At 39.2% G+C, this 16,352-nt stretch overlaps 1 pseudogene; it reads left to right on the top strand.

Moving 5' to 3' along the window:
• Window positions 1-5,192: 5,192 nt before the first annotated feature.
• On the top strand, window positions 5,193-5,575 carry LOC101344369 (LIM domain-containing protein 2 pseudogene; annotated as a pseudogene).
• Window positions 5,576-16,352: the final 10,777 nt, after the last annotated feature.

Raw genomic sequence — 16,352 nt, 5'->3', positions numbered from 1 at the left:
AACAAATCTGTCTTGGAAGAAGTACAACCAGAATGCTCCTTAGAAGCAAGGATGGCGAGACTTCATCTCACATACTTTGGACATGTTATCAGGAGTGACCTGTCCCTGGAGACGGACATCATGCTTGGTAAAGTAGATGGTCAGCGAAAAAAAGGAAGACCCTCAACAAGATGGATTGAAGTTGCTGCAGCAATGGTCTCAAGCATAACAAGAGTTGTGAGGATGGTGCAGGACTGGGCAGTGTTTCATTCTGTTGTACAAAGGGTCCCTTTCAGTCAGAATCGACTTGACGGCACCTAACAACAACATACATATGTATGCAAAGTTACTAATTATTTAATCTAATTGGTATAGCAGTGTTCGTAGAACTCTTTTTCTGAATTTTGAAATTTTTGTAATAAAAAGTTGTGAGGGGGTTATTTTTAAAAACTGTTTATAGATATTCATTGAATTATTACTCAGAAACTTTATATTTTTGTTTACAAATGCTTTCTGTGCATAAATTTCATTCTAAAACTATTTTCAGCAACTCAGATTTGTGGTTAGGACATGGGGAGGTAAGTACCATCATATGTAAAATAGTTTAAATGAGTTTCCAGTTAGAAATCTGATGGGAAAAGAAGTGAGGTCACTCTATGAATCAGTGGAAAATCACTGCCCTCTAAATGAAGAAAACTTATCTTGGTGGAAAGGGGATTTTCAGTCTCAGCAGGTCAATCAGAGATCATACAGAGATTTTCATTTCTTGATTTTGCCAATTGAAGGGATAAAAGTGAAACTTTGAAAATAAGAAATGGAAACTTATAGACTAATAAAAGACAGGCACAAAAATGATTCCCTGAACAGAACAACCTATAACAAGTAGCAGGAAGAAATTTGTGTTACCATGTTTGACTGAAGCCCCAGAGCTATGCCAATCAGTTCCTGTGGACATATTACAACAAGAGAACACGAGAGTGTTATGGATGAACTATGTCCTCCAAAAATATGTGTTGTAAATCCTAACCTCTATGCCTGTGGTTATAATCCTATTTGGGAATGGGTTGTCTTTCTTATGTTAATGAGGGAGGATTAGTGTAGAGTATAAAAAGAGATTAAATGCAAGCTAGCAAGCAGAGATGAGGATAAAATCGGTGCCAAAACACGTGGAGATCTCCAAGGAACCAGGAAGCTGAAGCTGAAGAGACAAGGACCTTCCTCCAGAGTTGACAGAGACAGAAAGCTTTCCCCTTGAGCCAGCGCTCTGAATTTGGACTTGTAGCCTCCTAAACTGTCAGAACATAAATTTGTTTGTTAAAGCCATCCACTTGTGGTATTTCTGTTATAGCAGCACTAAATAACTAAGACAAGAGGAAATCGAGTAGCATTCTAATCAAAGTCTAGAGATAAGAACAGGATTAGCTAAAGATAGAATGAAAGATACTTTTATATAGTTTCCTTTTTAAACCAGAAAAAGTATGTATATAATAGGATTGGTCAATAGTGATTTCTATTTCTATCAAAACAATATTTAATAATTTAAAGTCTTATTTATATGCTCGATTAATGTTATTAATTTTTATTTGAAAAATATACAGTTAAAATCTACAATGGAATTTATGCAGAAAATTATAATTCCATTTTGTCATGGATGGCATGGCCAAGATATCTGCTACCACACAGCAGAGCATGACTGAATTACAGGAAAAGCCTGAGGTGAGAAGTTGGGGACATTATCAAACTCTAGTTTAAAGTAATGAAATTCCTTCTAAGTCTTCTGTTCCAGCGCTCTAGTTCTTATACTGATGCATAAACATTTAATTTCTAACATTATAATGGCCAGATATACCCAGTTTATTGAACGTTCTGAACATAATGAGCTTCAAATCCAAACGATTTTACTTCTGTCCAGTCATTGCCTTTGATCATGCTTTGTTGAATTTCTCTTTCCCATCACTTTACAACATTTTGGGCAGAGTTTATGTCTTTCCAGTTACTTTCATCTATTTTAAAAGTTGGGTCTAGTTTAAAACTTGAATTTCAAATCCAATCTAATGCTGACACCCTCTCATCCTTCCATCTCCAGGCTAACTTTAGCCTGAGAGACTTAGAATGAGAAATCGCCCCGCCTGTTCTTTCACTCCTAATGCCCTTCCTTTTCTGGATCTGGAAGATGGAAAGCAACAAGTTATCTAACTTATTGCTTTCTTATCCTCTAACTTATCTGGCTGTTCTTGTAGTTTTCTTTCTTGATTGCCTCTGCTTCATGCTCACTCAGTGGGTGCTGTATACCAAGTAGCACGTACAGCTTTCAGCCATCCACAGAGATGGGCCATTGTCGGTATCCTGCCTCTGTAGATGAGGAATCAGAAACAGAAAAGAGAGGCCTGGTGGCTCATCTGAGCTCATGCAACCTGCAGAATGAGCCTGCGTCCCCTGATTTGTTGGCCCCAGTGCCCTTTCTTAATAGTGTTTGTGGTAAGTAAAAACAAACCATATAGGTAACAATAATTGGCAAGATAGAATAATGTTCTTTGAGATAACCTCAAATCACTATTTAGTTCGGATATAAAAAAGGCAAACTCAAATATTATTAGCTTAAACAATTGATATTTTTAAAATCCAGAAATGTATATCATTAGTAACTGAACCAATATATAATTTTAGAAAGATTAAAAAAAAAAACATTAAAATAGCCTGTAGCTCTAAATATCATTTCTCACTAAAAGGAACCAGGGCTCCTTAGGGAAATGGTTGATTCCAGGGCTGTGTTAGGAAATATATAAAATGAACCTCTGATATTTGTTGTGACAAAAAGCAAAGAAGTTGTCAAAGACTACTGGAGTTGTGTCAAAAAGACACAAGAATCCACTTGAAGCAGCTCCCATAAGCCTAAGATGGGACAATATGAGCATCAAAAAAAGAACAATTACCAAAATTGATTGAAACGTTTCAAATATATAAAAATCTATGAGTTCATGGTAACACTCTCCCGATCCAACAAAAAGGAATTGAAAAAAATTTTTTTTCACCTTTTGAAGTTGCCAGGATACCATGTCACTACCTGCTAATCGGTACATATATAATATTTAATAATCTATTATACAAAAATCAGTTCAGGTTGTTAGTTGCCGGTGAGTCTATTCCAACTCAGGACAACCCCATGTGTGCAACTGCTTCGTAGGGTGTTCAAGGCTGTGACCTTTTTGGAAGAAGATTGCCAGGGCTGTGTTTTAAGGTGCCTTTGGGTAGGTTTGAACTTCCAACCTTTTGGCAGTCAGTTGAGCACGGAACCATTTGTGCTATCCAAGGACCCCTTAATAATCTCTACAGGTATATAAATATATTGAAACTAATAAAATTATACCCTTTAAATCCATGCGTTTGTACATCAATTATAACCCAATAAATCTGTGAAAAATAAATGAACTACAGCAACCACAGCAAATGGCAAAAGGAATGACAGGATTAGAAGAATCACCATTTTGCTGCATGTAATACAATAATGAGTTAAGGCCCCAACATCAATGGATGCTAAAACCATCATATACAAGGTGCTTTGTAATAGGCTGACTCACTTAAACCCACTAAATAGTATTTATATCACTCAGGTGGGACCAGACATTAATGTTTCTGATGTATTGCTTCATAGCATCTCCATGAAGTATTATTGTGTAACCCGTTAAACCTGAATCTGATCAAACTTCTATATGTATATAGAAATTTACAGGAAACCTGGACATCATAACATCATAAGGAAGTAAGCAGCCAAATCCAGGGTGTAGAACATCATATGGGATAAATGACTTGGTTTCTCTAATGAATCACTGGGGAGAAAGGGAGGTGGGACTCCTGTAGAGTAAAAGAGATTTAAGATAATCACAATACAATAAAACTAGACATTAGTAGCAAAATCAAAAGGCCTTTCCAACTTGAAATTAAGAACCTGTTAAACAACTTGGATCAAAGGGGAAATACAAACTGAAATTACTGAATCTGCAAAAAGTAGTAAGACTGAAAACACTATGCATCAGAATCTTTCTAAAAGTGATCTGAGGAAAAGTCATAGTCTTGAAGACTTACAGCAATAAAAATGAAAGAATAAAAATAAGTGAATTTAATTTATAACTCAATAATCTAGAAAAGTAAAAATAAATTAACAACAAAGATATGGAAAAAACTAATCTAAAAGCCAAAATTGATGAGGTAGAGAACAGAAAAAATAGTAGAAGTGATTAATAAATCAAAATCCTGGTTCTTTGAAAAACTAACAAAATAGACAAACCACTTGCTAATCTTATCAAAGCAAAAAGGGAGGAGGCACAAGTTAACAAAATAATAAACGACAAAAGGAAAATAACCATCGATGTAATAAGAAATACTTTTAAAAATCATAAGCAACTACTTTGTGTTATCCCTATGCAAATACATTTGAAAACTTAGATGAAATGAATAATTTTCTACTAAAATACAGCATATCAAAACTGATTCCAGCAGAGACATAAAGCTTAAACAAACCAATGTTCATACAAGAAATGGAAAAAGTTGGAGGTAGAGCCAGCATGGCGCTATAGACAGAAGCAAATTCCTGTTATCAGAAGGACATAATGCTTGGTAAGGTAGAGGGTCAGCGCAAAAGAGGAAGACCATCAATGAAGCGGACTGACACAGTGCCTGCAACAATGGGCTCAAGCAGAACAGTGATTGTGAGGATGGATTGTGAGGATGGCGCAGGACCGGGCAGTGATTCACTCTGTTGTACGGAGTCACTATGAGTCAGAATGGATTCGACAGCACCTAACAACAACAATTACTGTTTACCATCTGAGCTTGAACAAGTCAGTTACGCTTTCAGGGCCTCAGTTTCTTTGCCTAAATCCTGAACTACATCAGGGTCAGCAAACTTTTTCTGTGAAGTGCCAGGTAATAAGTATTTTAGGTTTTGCAGGCTACATTGTCTGTGTCCCAACTACTCAACTCGGATATAACACATAAGCATTAACAGACAATATGTAAACAAATTAGCAAGGCTCTGTTCCTATAAAACATTACTTTTGGACACTGAAATCTGAATTTTACATAGTTTTCACGTGTCATGAAATAGTGTCCTTCTTTTGATTCTTTTCAACCATCTAAAAATGTAAACATTGGCCGGAGCTTGAATCCAGCAGATGCTTGTCTCCACCCAGAGCCTCCACCACCTCCAATAAGCCATGTTCCAGGCGGCAGGAGCCACTCAGGCCACCGACTCTCAGGAAGCCAAAAGCAGCGGTGGGAGCAGCGCTGTTCAGCGCTCCAGGTCCTTCAGCCCCCGGGCCCAGATGCAGGAAACAGTTGCTGCCTGCCAGAAGACGGTGTACCCCATGGAGCGGCTGGTGGCAGACAAGCTCATTTTCCACAACTCCTACTTCTGCTGCAAGCACTGTCACGGCAAGCTCAGCCTGGGCAGCTACGCTGCACTGCACAGTTTTACTGCAAACCCCACTTCCAGCAGCTGTTTACGCGCGAAGGCAACTACGATGAGGGGTCTGGCCGGAAGCAGCACAAGGAGCTCTGGGCCCAGAAGGAGGTGGTCCCCGGCATCAAGACAGCCTGAGGCCCTACTGACCCGTCACTAGCGCCTCTGGATGGGGCAGTGGGAAGGATGAGGAGATTGGAACTGGGCTGGGGTGGGGGCAGGGTGGAAAGGGGTGAGGCCATCTTGCTCAGGAGAGGGTATGGGGCAAGGCTCTGCCCCAGGAGTCCTTCATTCTCCCTCAGTATGTAGGGATTGGGGAGCCAGGATTGGGGGTCTGCTCACCACCCTGCTTCCTGCTTCTTTCAGCCCACCCCACCCTACCTTACCCCACTGCCCCCTGAGATGCCCCCAAGCCCAGCTTCCCTATCGAGGTGCCTTTTCTCCAGCAAAGAATCAGCATGCCCCCCTCAGGGTCCCAAGCTCCCTCACTGCCACCTGGCAACCTGTGTGGCCCCCATGTCTTCCCATCTACCTCTGCCCTTAGCCTGGTCCTGAGCCACAGAGACTGGGAGGACATTTAGAGTGCCATCTGCTGGGCCTCACAGGATGCCCACCATGGCTGCATGGGGAAGGGATGGGGAAGCAGAGCAGCCCTTCCCCCAGCACAGCAGGACATGCCCCAGTGGGGCTGCAGACCATCTCACACCACCAGAGTCAAGAAGCAGAAGCTAAAGCACCTGCCAAGCTGAGAGCCACAGAGACTGCCAGTGGGACTGGCCATGCTGTGCTCCCTTCGCCTCCTCCCTTGTTTCTGCCAGTTTTGACTGTTGTGATCAACCCCATTTTAAACATGTTTAAACAGAAAAAAAGAAGAAAGAAAAAAGGTTGATCTTTTTCAACCATCTAAAAATGTAAAAATCATTCCTAGCTCTCTGGCCATACAAAAACAGGCAGTGGGGCAGGATTTGGCTCATGGGGCTGTAATTTGTCAACCACTGGGCTAGATGGTCTTTAAGCTCCCTTCCAGCTCTGAGTCTCCATTTGTTAATTAAACTGCTAGTGATTCCCTAGCTAGCTAATTCTAGGGTTACATTTTACTCTGCACCTTCTTTTATGGCCTAAAGTTTTACTCACATGCCCTTTAGTCAATTAAAAAGACTTCACATCATTTATATAGCTTGCATTATTTTAAAAATATTTATCATTGGCCTTCCAAATATATGTATACAGATATGAGTTTCCAAACTCCAAATGTTCTTCCTCCCTTCCCTGCCCCCCACCTTAAACAGATTCCCAGACTTGTCTGCAGGCATCTGAGAATCACTGTAATAGTCGTTTAGACTGGAAAATTTCCAGTCGAAAAACCCCCAGAGAGCTCATTTCTCCTTTCTTCTGTAAAAGAACATCAGTTTTTCAATAACTCTGTTGCAAATGAAAAATGGCTAACTTAAACTCATTTCATAGAACAGCTAGTTCCAGCTAAGACCTTGACTCGATTTCCTCTCCGTACCATCTTTCCTCCCCATGGTCAGAATCCAAAGAATGAGAGGGGAAAAGAATCCATGCGTTTGTCCTTCTCTCCCGTTCACCTAAGCTCCTGAGACACCACCTTCAAACCAAGATCTGATCAGCTCGATGGCCAGGTAACTTATTAAAGTAGCTACAAGAACAAAACATAGGGAATCTGCAGTTATGTTCAGTTTGTAAAACTTCTTTAAATTGTACAGAAGAACAGAAAGAAGTTAGCTGCTTTTAGACCTACTGTTTATTGTTGTTAGTTGCTGTTGAGTTGATTCTGACTCTTTTAGACTTATACCGGGTGACAAATAGCCTTAAAAATTCTCTTGGAAGGAGATAAGATAAATCTTTCTCATTGGAAAAGAGGAGGCTTGAACCTGGAGTGGAGTGCCCATGGTGAGCTAGGGTCTTACTGTATTTGGTCACATTGTCTCATGAGTCTGTTCACCATGTGAAGCAGTGAAGACTATTAGCACCCTTGGGGGAAGATGAGAAATCAAGGGTCTAGAGGTTTTAACCCACTTACTCGAGGTCACATGAGTATGAAGGAGGATCCAGGATTTGAATTCAAGCCTCCCTAGAAAAGCAGACTTCTGCTCATTCTGTTTGTCTATCTGTCTCTCTCTAATATCTATCTGTCTACCTATCTATCTATCTATGTATGTATCTATTTCATCTCTCCATCTTCTCTCCTTGCCCTTATAAAGCATTAGGTCACGTATGTTCCCTGGGAGTAAATTGGTCAATCCAACCAGGTTAAAAACTCCAGAGAGGAGTTGCCCTCTGGGAATTTACCAGATAATAAAACCTACAGTGTTCTTCTATGTCTAATCCTTATCAAAAATCTGATTGTATGAGAAATGTTATTTTTTCAGCATAACCAAAGAGAATAGAGCACATCCTCTAGATAATCCAAATTTGACCCTTAGATGGAGCCAGATCTTTAGAGACTGTCTTAGTCATCTAGGGCTGCTATAACAGAAATACCACAAGTGGATGACTTTAACAAAGAGAAAATTATTTCTTCACAGTAATGTAGGCTAAAAGTCCAAATTCAGGACATCAGCTCCAGGGGAAGACTTTCTCTCTTTCTGTTGGCCTTCTTGTCAATGTTCCCCCAGACCGAGTTTCTCTGCTCAAGGACCCCAGGTCCAAAGGATGTACTCTTCTTCCGGCACTGCTTTCTTCATGGTATGAGATCCCCAGTTCTCTTCTTGCTTCCCTTTCCTTTTATCTCTTGTAAGATAAAAGGTGGTGCAGGCCACACTCCAGGGAAACTCCCTTTACATTGGATCAGGGATGTGACCTTAGTAAGGGTGTTATACAAACCCACCCTAATCCTCTTTAACATAAAATTACAATCACCAAATGGAGGACAACCACACAATTCTGGGAATTGTGGCCCAGCCAAATTGATACACACATTTCTGGGGGGACATAATTGAAACCATGACAGAGACCCTTACAAGCCACTGTTTTGAGTTGTACTGAATTGTAAAACATGTGACTTCATTAGCCTGCACTTAAAGTTAATATAACAAACTAAAGTATACCCAAATCATTGCTTAGTTCCTTTGAAATAGTGTGAAAGAATGGTAGGTATTTTTAAATAATTCAATTATATTATTAGAATTTGTACAGATTATGTCCTACAACTGTGCCTTATAAAATTTTATGCCCCATAAAAGTATGTGCCTGGATTTGAAGCAACGTAGCTGAGAATTCCACCACGTGTATGTCAGTTCGCTGTACTGTAGTGGCTTGCATGTTACTGTGATGCTGGAAGCTATGCCACTGATATTTCAAATACCAGAAGGGTCATCCATGATGGACAGGTTTCAGCAGAGCTTCCAGACTAAGACAGATGAGAAGGAAGGACGTGATGGTCTACTTCTAAAAAAAATGGCAGGTGAAAACCTTATGAATAGCAGTGGAACATTGTCTGATATAGAGCTGGAAAATGAGCTCCTCAGGTTGGAAGACACTCAAAATACAACTGAGGAAGAGTTGCCTACTCAAAGTAGAGTTGACCTTAATGATGTGGATGGAGGAAAACTTTCAGGACCTTCATTTGTTGATGTGAAGACTCAAAATGAGAAGAAACAGCTGCAAACATCCATTAATAATTGGAACATGGAATATAATATACGAAGCATGAAACTAGGAAAATGGTAAGTTGTCAAAAATGAAATGGTACGAGTAAAGAGTGATATTCTTAGCATTAGTGAGTTGAAATGGACTGGTATTGGACATTTTGAATTGGACAATCATATATATGGTCTACTATGCCAGGAAATGACAAATTGAAGAGGAATGGCGTTGTGTTCATCGTCAAAAAAAAATTTCAAGATCTATCCTGAAGTACAGTGCTGTCAGTGATAGGATAATATCCATACACCTACAAGGAAAACCAGTTAATATGACTATTATTCAAATTTACGCACCAACCACTAATGCCAACGATGAGGAAATTGAAGATTTTACCAACTTCTGCAATCTGAAATTGATCAAACATGCAATCAAGATGCATTGATAATTACTTGTGATTGGAATGTGAAAGTTGGAAACAAAGAAGACAGATCAGTAGTTGGTGATAGAAACCACACTGGAGAATTCATGGTATAATTTGGAAGACCAATGACTTATGCAGATGACACAACCTTGCTTGCTGAAAGTGAAGAGGACTTGAAGCAGTTACCAATGAAGATAAAAGGCTATAGCCTTCAGTATGGGTTATACTTCAACATAGGGAAAACAAAAACCCTCACAACTGGGCCAATAAGCAACATCATGATAAACAGAGAAAAGATTGAAGTTGTCAAGGATTTCCTTTTACTTGGATACACAATCAACAACCATGGAAGAAGCAGTCAATAAATCAGATGAGGAGGGGGAGTCAACCTGGCACCCTAGAAAGATGCATCATGCTGTCCCTCTGCAGCAAAGGCCTGAAAAGCTAAGTACAACAGATACAAATGTCAATCCTGAAACCCTGAACATCAAATGAAGGGATAAAGAACCAGATCAAAAACCAAATGGAAGAAGAAACTGAACAAAAACAGAGAAGGAAAAGGTCATCTGCCAACTAACGAGGCACAGCTTCAGCATTTTGGAGCACAGCCAGCAACTACCCCAGACAGGGAGTATGGGAAAGCAACTCCACGGAGCTCCCAACAGGAGACAAAGCACCTGCCAAATAAGCCACCCCACCCCTTCCTGCCAGCCCTCGCAGTGCTGCCATGGCTAGAGAATCCATGAGTCAGGACAATGACTGCACCAAGCTTGCACTGCCCCGCCCCACCTACCACTCAACTAGCTGCTGACTGTAGGGAAGCAAGCCTGTATCACTCCCCATCCAACACTCCCACCTCTCTGGCAAAGTGCTGTGAATACTCACACATCATTGGACCAACGCCAGGAGGCAGAGAGTGCCTGCTCAGGTGACCCTCAGCCACGTCATCAAACCAGTGTACAGTGAAGCAGGCTTGCCCTGCTTGCTGCTGCTCTGCCTGGCAGGGCAAGGAGGGGAGAACTATTGTGCCCACAGACAAGCAAGTAGCAAAGCACACCCGGGCCACCCATCCTGACATATCAAAGAAAACAAAGAAGCAAATGAAGCAAATGAATACACAGGAAATACAGAATATAGTGCCTTGTATCAGAGACAGCAGACAATATCAAAACACATAAAAAAGCAGGACAGGATGGTTCCAGCTAGTGACCAAAATAAACAGATGATCTTCCATTAAAAGAAAAGGCAGTAGAACTACCTGATATGGAATTCAAAATTCTAATATTTAGAGCTGTCCCAGAGATTAGGAAAGAGATCAAGGAAAACACATAAAAAAAAACAAGAAAAAAAATATACAAAATCACAGAAAACACAGACAAAACCAACAAACACAGCCAAAATCAAGAAAAACACAGACAAAGCCATAGAAGAATTCAGGAAAATAATACAAGAATAAAACATCAAAATAAATCAGCAATTATAAACCATACAAAAACAGCAACTAGAGATCCAAAAGATAAACAACAAAATTTCAGAAATGGACAACTCAATAGAAGGTTTGAAACAATGGAAGATGGAATCAGCGAGATTGAAGACAAATCCATGGATGACACTTTGAGGAAAAATCGGAGAAAAGAATTAAGAAAACCTAAGGATTATGCGGGACACAATCAAGAGCAAAAATTTTTGCATGATCGAAGTTCCAGAACAGGGGGAGAAAATAGAAAACACAGATAAGATTGTTGAAAATTTGCTGGCAGAAAACTCCCAAGTATCATGAAAGAAAAAAAGCTGATCACCCAAGAAGCTCAACAGACCCCATATGGGATAGACGAGAAAAAAAGTCACCGAGACATATCATAATCACACTCGCCAAAACCAAAGACAAAGAAAGAATCCTAAGAGCAGCTCAAGGAAAATGAAAAGTCACTTACAAAGGTGAAACAATAAGACTAAGCTCTAATTACTCAGTAGAAACTATGCAGGCAAGAAGGCAATGGGAAGACATATATACATAATCTTGAAAGAAAGAAAACTGCCAACCAAGAATAACATATCTTGCAAAACTCTCTCTCAAATATGATGATGAGATAAGGACATTTCCAGATAAACAGAAATTAAGGGAATATGTAAAAATCAAACCAAACTTACAAGAAATGTTAAAGGGAGTCTTTCAGCTAGAGAATCAACAACATCAGACAACAACTAGAGTCTAGGATACAGGAAAGCATCAGCCACATACCAACCTAAGTAAAGAACTCTCAATAATAAAACAAAGCTAAAAGACTTAAAACAGGGAAACAGAGATGTCAGTCTGTAAATGACAACAATGTCAAAACAATAAAAGGGGGGAATAAATGGTCTAGGTACAGAACTTTCAAATGGAGAGGCAGTCAAGGCAATATCAATTCATATAAGACTGGTTCAAACTTAGGAAGATAAGGGTAAATTTCAAGGTAACCACAAAGAAAGCTAATAAACCTACCCATCACAATAAAAAAGAAAAACATTTGGTGAGTAGCGTCTGGAGTCTTAAAAGCCTGTGAGCAGCCATCTAAGTTACTCTACTGGTCTCACCCCTTTGGGAGCAAGGGAGAATGAAAAAAACTAAAGATACAAGGGAAATATTAGTAAAAAGGACTAATGGATCACAACTACCACAGCCTCCACCAGACTCAGTCCAGTACAACTAGATGGTGCCTGGATACCACCACTGGCTGCTCTCATAGGGATCACAATAGAGGGTCCTGGACAGAGCTGGAGAAAAATGTAGAACAAAATTCTAACTTACAAAAGAAGACCAGACTTACTCGCCTGACAGAGACTGGAGAAGCCCTGAGAGTATGATCCCTGGACACCCTTGTAACTCAGTAATGAAGTCACTCCCGAGGTTCACCCTTCAGCCAAAGATTAGACAGGCCCATAAAACAAAACGAGGCTAAAGGGGCACACCAACCCAGGGGCAAGGACTAGAAGGCAGGAGAGGACAGGAAAGTTGGTAATAGGTAGCCCAAGATCAAGAAAGGAGAGTGTTGACATGTTATTGTGTTGTTAACCAATGTCGTAAAAAACGTGTACTAACTGTTTAATGAGAAGCTAGTTTGTTCATCTAAAAAAGAAGAAGAAAAACGTAACAGTCTTAGTAAACATGAAATCCATAAAAACGAAAGAAAAGAAAATCCACACACAAAAAGAACTCAGCACAGGAGAGTAAGAGGAACAAAAAAAACATGAGCAACACACACACACACACAAAAAAAAAAAAAAATGCAAAATAACAGCAATAAACTTACACCTATCAATAATCACACTAAACATAAATGGCTTAACTGCACCCATAAAGAGACAGAGAATGACAAAATGGATTTTTAAAAAAAGGACCCATCAATATGCTGTTTACAAGAGACATACCTTAGAAACAAAGACATAAATATATTAAAAACTGAAGAATGGAAAAAAATATATATCAAGCAAACAGCAACAACAAAAAAGCAGGAGTGGCAATACTAATCCAGATAAAAAACAGACTTTAAGACAGAATCTACCATGAAAGACAAGGAAGGACTTTATATTATTATTAAAGAGTCAATATACCATAAAAACATAACCATAATAAATATCTATGAACCCAATGACAGGGCTTCAAAATACATAAAACAAACTCTAACAGCACTGAAAAGAAAAACTGACAGTTCCACCAAAATAGTAGAAGACTTCAACACACCACTCTTGGTAAAGGAAAGAACATCCAGAAAGAAATTCAACAAAGATACCGAAGACCTAAAGACCACAATAAACCAACTTGACCTCATAGACATATATAGAACACTCCACCCAACATCAGCAAAGTATACATTCCTTTCCAATGCACATGGAACATTCTCCAGATTAGACCACATCTTAGGCCACCAGGCAACTCACAACAAAATTCATAACATAGAGATAATACAAAGCTTGTTCTCTGATCACAACACCATAAAAGTAGAAGTCAATAACAAGAAGAGCAAGGAAAAAAGTCAAATATATGGAAAATGAGTAACATCTTGCTTAAAAACCAGTGGGTAATAGAAGAAATGATAGATGGAATTTAAAAAATCCCTAGAATCAAATGAGAGTGAAAACACATCATGCCAAAACCTTTGGGGCACAGTAAAGGCAGTGCTCAGAGGTCAATTTCTTCTAATAGATGCACACATCAAAAAAGAAGAAAGGGATAACATCAAAATGTTTAGCTTTACAACTTGAACAAATAGTGAACAGTCAAAGAAGCCCACAACCACCAGAAGAAAGGAAATAATGAAGATTAGAGCAGAAATAAATGAAACAGAGAATAGGAAAACAATAGAAAGAATCAACAAAACCAAAAGTGGGTTCTTAAGGACCTACACAATAAACCAATGGCGAAATTGACAAAAGAAAATCAGGGGAGGATGCATAAAACCCAAACAACAAATGAAGTGAGGGACATTACAACAGAGCCGACTGAAATAAAAAGAATCATAACAGAGTACTATGCCAAATTGTACTCCAACAAATTTGAAAAACTAGAAGAAGTGGGCAAATTTCTAGAAGCACACTACTTCCCTAAGCTAACACAAATTGAGGTAGAAAATCTGAACAGACCTACAACAAGAAAAGAGATTGAAAAGGTAATTTGAAAAAAGTCCTGGCCCAAATGGATTCACTGGAGAGTTCTACCATTCAGAAAAAAGCTCAGGCCACTACTACTCAAACAATTTCAGAACATAGAAAAAGAAGGGATACTTTTGAATTCATTCTATGAAGCCAGCATAACCCTGATAATGAAACCAGGCAAAGACATCACAAAAAAAGAAAATTACAGACCAATATCTCTCATGAATGAAGATGCAAAAATTCTCAACAAAACTCTAGCCAACAGAATTCAGCTTCATATCAAAAAAAGTAATACGACACAACCAAGTGAGATTCATACCAGGTATGCAAGGATGGTTCAACATTAGAAAATCAATCAACATAATTAACCACGTAAAACAAAAGAAAAGAATCACATGATCATCTCAATTGACACAGAAAAAGCATCTGATAAAGTCCAACACCCATTCCCGATAAATACTCTCAATAAAATAGGAATAGAAGGGAAGTTCCTCAACATAATAAAGGCTATCTATACAAAACCAACGGCCAACATCATTCTCAATGGGGAAAGGCTGAAAACACTCCCCCTGAGAACAGGAACAAGACAAGGTTGCCCTTTAATACCATTCCTATTTAACATTGTGCTGGAAGTCCTAGCTAGAACAATAAGATAAGAAAAAGAAATAAAGGGCTTCCAAATTGGTAAGGAAGAAGTACAATGATCACTATTCACAGATTGTATGAGCCCATCCATAAATAACCCCAAAGATTCCTCAAGAAAACTACTGGAACTAATAGATTCATCAGTGTAGCAAGATATAAGATAAACATACAAAAATTAGTTGGATTCCTTTACACCAACAAAGAGAACTTCAAAAAGGAAATCAGGAAAACAATACCATAATAGCCACTAAAAAGATAAAATACTTAGGAATAACCCTAAGTAGGAATGTAAAAGACCTATACAAAGATAACTACAAAACACTATTGCAAGAAACCAAAAGACACCTACATAAATAGAAAAACATACCATGCTCATGTATAGACAAACTCAACATTGTGAAAATGTCAATTCTACCGAAAGCAAGCAACAAATACAATGCAATCCCAATCCAAATACAAACAGCATTTTTCAATGAGATGGAAAAACTAATCATTAACTTTATATGGAAAGTAAAGGGGCCCCAGATAAGCAAAGCATTACTGAAGAAGAAAAACAAAGTAGGAGGCTTTGCACTACCTGACCTCAGAACCTACTATACAGATACAGTAGTCAGCACAGCCTGGTATTGGTACAATGACAGACACATTGACCAATGGAACAGAATTGAGAACCTAGATGTAAATCCACCACCTATGGTCATATGATCTTTGACAAAGGTCCAAAATCCATTAAGTGGAGAAAAGACAGGCTTTTTAACAAATGTGCTGGCAAAACTGGATGTCCTTCTGTAAAAAAATGAAACAGGACCCATACCTCACACCATACACTAAAACTAATTCAAAATAGATCAAAGATTTAAATATAAAACCCAAAACTATAAAGATCATGGATGAAAAAATAGGGTCTACGCTAGGGACCCTAATATACAACATAAATAGGATACAAACTGTAATTAACAATACACAAACACCAGAAGATAAGCTAGATAACTGGGATCTTCTAAAAATTAAACACACTCATCAAAAGACTTCACCAAAAGAGTTAAAAGAGAACCTACAGACTGGGGAAAAAATCTGGCTATGACATACCCAACAAGGGTCTAATCTCTAAAATCTATAGAATATTTCAACACCTCTGTAGAAACGAGGTAGGAACAGCATCTGACCTCCTCTAACTTCACAAGGGGGAAGGAGAATCAAGATCAGCGGCCCAAGGTTGGTTTCCATGAGGCAGACTTCAAACATGCCTCCTCTCTCTGCCATCGTTACCAATTCTGATACCATCTGTCCCTCCCATGGCACTCTCTACTTCTCTGCTGGGTTTGATAATTCATTGCAATGGCCACACAGAACTGCCAGACAATACTCAAGATTATGGGATTTATTAGAGAAGTAACAGTTACAACTCAGGTTCAGGAATACTCCAGATGCAGTTCTTCCATTAGGACAGCCTCTTCCCAGCCATGCTCACAGACACGCCTCTCCTGGCCCTCAGCCTCTGCTCAGGCAAGTGTTACAAAGCTCTTTTAGCTCAACTGATAAATTCCCCAAGGACCCCACTTGGCCAGCAAGACTCCTGCCCAGAGGCATACAGCTTTCTCACTC

This window comes from Trichechus manatus, unplaced genomic scaffold (assembly GCF_000243295.1).
Source record: "Trichechus manatus latirostris isolate Lorelei unplaced genomic scaffold, TriManLat1.0 scaffold00026, whole genome shotgun sequence".
Taxonomy (NCBI): domain Eukaryota; kingdom Metazoa; phylum Chordata; class Mammalia; order Sirenia; family Trichechidae; genus Trichechus; species Trichechus manatus.
Note: the sequence above shows the minus strand (reverse complement) of the source record. Positions and strands in the feature narration are given on the sequence as shown.